Source organism: Amphiura filiformis, chromosome 7 (genome assembly GCF_039555335.1).
Source record: "Amphiura filiformis chromosome 7, Afil_fr2py, whole genome shotgun sequence".
In the NCBI taxonomy this organism is placed as follows: domain Eukaryota; kingdom Metazoa; phylum Echinodermata; class Ophiuroidea; order Amphilepidida; family Amphiuridae; genus Amphiura; species Amphiura filiformis.
Window position 1 is genome coordinate 57579562 of NC_092634.1, and position 6000 is coordinate 57585561.

The following is a 6000-nucleotide window of genomic DNA, read 5'->3' on the forward strand; positions in this document are numbered from 1 at the left end:
GGGTAACTTCCATTTGAAATACTCAATCCAGTTGTGAAAGATACAGGCAAAGCCATTATACAGGAGGAGTATGGGTTTCAAAATGATTAACCCTCAACCAATTACATTTGAAAAACATACTACCTGTGTGGAAGATAAAAATATTCCACAGGGGTAGTGTGGATTTCAACTGGAAAAGCCTGATGCAATGTTTTGGTTTTCATACTAACCCTATGAAAATTGAACTGGTTATCAAGTTAAAGGCAATTTATTCTGTACTTAAAGCTAGTCTCTTGCAACTTCTACAGAACATACCACAAACGCTCGCCTAATGGTGCACCTGGGCTCCTTTCCTTTGCCTTGGGGTAAATTTCATGTACAAATAGAGAGCTCTGTCCTGTTAATCCCAACAAGAATTAAGGGTACATGCCCTTGCTGGTGGGATTTTGATGGGAGTGCACTTTTAGTTTGTGTCTAAAATTCCAGTTATGTCAAGGGAGCCCATAGTGCCATTAGGCGAACGTTTACGGTAGCTGCAACCACATAAATATATTACTACATAGCACCTATTTTCAGCAGCTATACAGCATTTGGTCAATACATACTGTGAATTGTTAGCCTTATATACAATGTTATAATATAATACAAGATATCATTAAAATACTTTCAATAACAATGCAATTTAGAGCCATAATGTGTGATTTGCTCCACAACGACGCCCTCAAAATTTTTCTTGAATTTCTACTTTCTGCATGATTGTAATGCCCAATGGTGTACTAAAATACCATGTGAAAGACTAAGCCTGAAGTGCTTTAAATACAGTAAAATATAAGTTTTTGTAGTAAACCCTGAAATCTCTGGTTTTATTCCATCGACTGATAGCTGACACGTCTCGTGCATGTGTATCAGTGACGTATAAACTGTGTGTATATCGCTATTCGTCTTATGTCTTATTTACATGTCACTGCTGCGTGAAGCTCAATAACGATCGGCAAACTAATACACGCATTGACAATAAGGCGCTGGACTGAAATAGCAATTTTCTTTGTTTTACATCTTCTGTTGGCTAGGAAATTTATAGGGGACATAATGTGATCAGTGAAAACTAACATTTTGTGGAAAACAATCAAAAGTATCTATTGTTTATTGAAATCGCACATTATTGCTTTTTTAAGCAATAATGTTAAAACATGTGGGACACAAGGAATTTACACAAATGACCAGCTGCAAGTAGAGTCAATGCTTAAATAACTTTGTACATCCTGAAGGTACCTGAACTATGTACATCATTTAAGGTACCACTGTTATTCTGCAAGAATAGCAAAATATGCACACATTTTTGCAAAAATGAAAGAAGCTTGGATTTAAGTGTGGCAAGTATGGTATGTTTGAAAGAGTTGCATTGAATGCTTTTGGTGTTCACACCTAAACTTCTCTCTTATACTTCTTTTCTAAAAGATAATCAAAATATTCAACTAATTTGATAATCAATAAGTCTTGCCAATATGAAAGCAGTGTGGCTTTGTGGCAGGCAAGGCAGTTTCATACATAGAGTTGCACATAAAACAAGAAGCTAATACTTTTTACATCTTTCAGGTAGCCAGTGCTCATGCAAAAATTATAATAAATAGGCCTAAATCAAAATATGTTTTATTTGTTATAGTTGCAATAATGAGATCAAGGTAGGTACATACGTAGGTACCTATTATTAGCTGAAGTTATATGTGACAATCAGCCACAAACTTCATCAGGACCATAGTTAACCTAATAGCACACCTGCAAACTTACATCAGTGTTGTACTTTTTAGCATGAAAATGAACTGTATATTGTTTCATATACTAGTCCAAACTATAAGGCACTTACGTGTAGACGTTTCGATAACCACCAGCTATTTTTTTCAGTTCTACTGTTGATGTGATGATCATTGAACACCCGTTGTTGATCGTTGCTGTTGCCAGACAATTTCTCCATCAACAGGTCATCAAAAATATGATTTAGGTTATATTGTCCCTCATCTTAGTTCATTGTGGTACCTTGCTTGCTGATGGTGATGTCCTCCTTTATCCATCTTGTGTTCCAATCTTTGCCTCCTCCCAATTAATCACACGATGAGGGGCAATATAACCCAAGTCATATTTTGATGACTTCTTGTCAGATAATGTAGAGTTGCCAAGCAGCAATCAATGGTGTTCAACGATCATCACATCAACAGCAGTAGCATTGAGAAAGATAACTGGTAATTATCAAAACATCTGCAAGTGAGTGTCTTATAGTTCGGACTAGTATAAGATCGATTATGGTAAAATAAACTTTCATGCTAGTAAAAAAATAAAGAATTTCTCAACCCATTTATCTTGGCAAGCAATAATGATATGTAATAATACATAAAGCTCATTTTCAGAAGCCTTTGTTATATGATGCTAACACACAATATTTCCTGTATACAAAAAATCCATATATACACAGCCTACAATTATGTTATCATTACATGTGTGACATAAATGGGAATTGTATGAGTAATAAGAAACAAAACAAATATGCATGTTATTCTAGTTTTCAGCAAGGTTCTGCAGCGGTCTGTCCATTTGTCACTGTTTATGGAGTAAACACGGAAGTGAGATTCCTATTGGCCAATTGAATCCCATCATAATCACATTGGCACATCATACGCCCGGCCAAGCTGTGTAGCAATGTGTGACCTATTCTTTCTACGCAATAATCACAAAAAGCAGACACACCGCTGAAGGAATTGACTGAAAACTAAGAGTAAAACAAAAATAACTACTCCTTTGGATTTGTTTCTATATTTCAAAAAGCATTTCTTCAATTGGACATATTTTTGACATGCATCATCTACAGATTCATAGCCTATTCATACTCAGTGGTTCTAATCCCACAGGTGTTGATTCATAAGTAACCACAGATGAGTGGAGAGATTGCTGATTTCAAAAGTCACAAAAATGAGTATCCTTTCACAGAAGGATGGTCAAGCAGATTTTGATATCATGCCCGGCCTGTCTGACCAGAATAGGGCAATTGCAATCAGGCACTTGCATTATAATCGGGCAACCATTATTAGCAAGTACACTTGCATTATAATCAAGCACCCAGTATCAGGAAAACATGCATTATATTCGAGCAATTGATATTAACTTTATGCAACTTTTCAAATAAGTGAACTCTTTCATTTAATGTGTGCTCATTCAAGCATGCAGTAAATTAAGAAATACTTTTTTGAAATATAGAAACAAATCCAAATGGGCAGTTGTTTTTGTTTTACTCTTTATAAGGCCAAATAAAAAAATAAACATGTTTCACGTCCCCTCCCGCTTCCTTTTTTGAGGTTTCCTCAAATATATTTTTATTTTTTGAAATTCAGCTATAACTTTTCAAAAAATATGTCTAGAAAGTTGGGATGCTTTCTATAGCCTTGTAAAGATACAAGAAACATTTTAGGAAGGTTTTGTGATCATTAGAGGGGGTGTAACTCCCAGAACAACAAATAAAAAAGGGCCTCCTCCTTTTTCTAGGAGCTTCTAGGCATTATTGTATACGCTAAAACAGCTCTAAGTATGGGTATTTGCACCAATTTTGCGATAAAAAATAGAAAATAAAAAGCCCCCCTCTTCCTCCTTTTTTTCGAAAACCCGGACGTGAAACATGTTTTATTTTTTACTTGGCCTAATAGTTAAATGCACAAAGGTGATTTCATGAAGTGGGGAGTGTAAAAGTTCCAAGAAATAATAACTTTGTACATCATCTCTGTAGGTAGCCATACTTTCCCTAAATCAGCCAAACTAATCAGATATTTTGCCAATAATGAAAGCAGCATGGGCATCTGATATGCAAGGTGGTTTCATAAGCAACAGTTTACAGATTACTAAAAACCTAAAACAATTTTGTACACCTATAGTACTTACAGAAGACTTTTATTTGAATGAATACAACATGGCAAATGCCTGCATACACTATGTGATGCAGAAGTGAATCCATCTCACTCCTGGCTGGTTGCTAATTTTAATAATGTCTTTTGATTGGTTGGATGAGTAGTTTTGCCTCACATTTTGTTCTTATAAATACAACCATGTACTGCTGTGTACATTTCAATGAAATCCTTCCTGTAGTCTGTCTATGCACACATTTTCTGTAAGAATCTGCATCCATTTACTGCTTATTATATACTCCACAATTAGGCTACATGAATTTGACAGATCATAGCTACATGTATTGAGCAAATAAATACCGTAAAACCTCGTCTACACGCATATATAGTGCTTTTCATGAAAGCTAAATTAATCCAGGCGCCATCCATTGACAAAATTATAACATTATGTGGCTTGAGCAAATAACTTATCGATACAAACATATACCAACAAGTACTATTGTGAGACCAATCTATTGCATTGGCATAATTTACAGCTGCTTCGTATTAACTTAGCTTTCATCAAAAACGATCTATAAGCTTGTAGACGAGGTTTTACAGTATACAATGCCTACAAATTTCCAAGAGACAAATTCCTATTGTTGAGTTCAATAGGGTTTTATCACTTGAACTTAACACTAGGATATCATACATGACAATCTCTAGGACACAGTTCCTTAACCCCAATATACTTCTACAATCAATTAATGACCTTTGGATGAGTTGGTTACAAAATCTCATGTTCCTCAACTTGAGGTCAACATTTGAGCTTTGCTTGTTTAATGGAGGTCATGAGCTATGCCATTGGGATCAGATTAATATGCTAAATAATTCTCGCTATTCGCAATAAGGGCGCCGCCAGCGGTTTGCGATGTAATAAATGATGTATCATGGGAAAATCGTGATGTATCATGGGAAAAGGTTAGACATCAAGTCCATGTCTGAATATTACCATGCTATTACATAGGAACACGTGACAATATTTTTTAGTTTGTCAATATAACGGTATTACACGCAAATCGATAGAGAAAAAAATTAATTGTGCACATTTCAAATCACATTATTAAGTATTATTGAGTATCGATTAGCGTGTAACACCTTTATTTTGACAAACTAAAAAAATATTATCACATGTTCCTATGTAATAGCATGGTAATATTCAGATTATGCGGACTTGATGTCGACCTTTTCCCATGATACATCACGATTACATCGCAAAAACGCTGGCGGCGCCTTTATTGCTAATAGCTAGAATTGACACATAGGCATAAAATATTAGTTTCCTCAAATGTTACAAAACTTTCACAAATTTCAACCATACCACTATATATAAGGCAATTATAAAAAACAGATTTGTACCGATCCATTTGCAATACAACCACTACTTCCAAAAATAATTGGATCACTTCAATTCAGCTCTACTCCAATAACTCTCATAACTAAACCAGAACCCCTACTAAACACTGCAAAAGGCCAAAGAATGGGTGCTTTCCTGGAGTGGGGATGAGGAGCGAGGACACAGATAAGCTATCTTCAATTAATCCTTTTCGGTAAATCCCATAAGCCTTTGCGAGTACACCTGAGATGTCATCATTTGACGTCACGCCAATGCGCACATCGTTTACCGAACATCGTTTCTGCACATTGCAAGTCAGCATGACGTCAAATCGAGGGTTGATAATCAGAAAGCCTTAACTCACAAAGGATTCCTTTGTGAGTTAAGGCTTTCTGATTGTCAACCCTCGAAATGACGAAGTTTATGGATTTATCAAAAAGTCAAACCACCCTGAGGGTTAAGTTACATACATGTCCTGGTAATGTTAACCCACTGAGCACTACCTGCTGATGTAACATTGCCTTTGATTGGTCATTAACATGATATTTTCACTTTAATCACCAATCAGAATGGAGCTTTGCAAATAATTCACCCCAATTTTTTGTGTGATGAAATTATTCTAACAATGTTGCTGATTGGTCCAATTGATAATGAAAACTTCTTTTTGTCCAATCGGCAGGTAGTTCTCATGGGGTTAATGAATAAAATGTCATGGCAGTAAGTATTAGAAACTAAGTATTTATACCTATCAATGATTGTAGG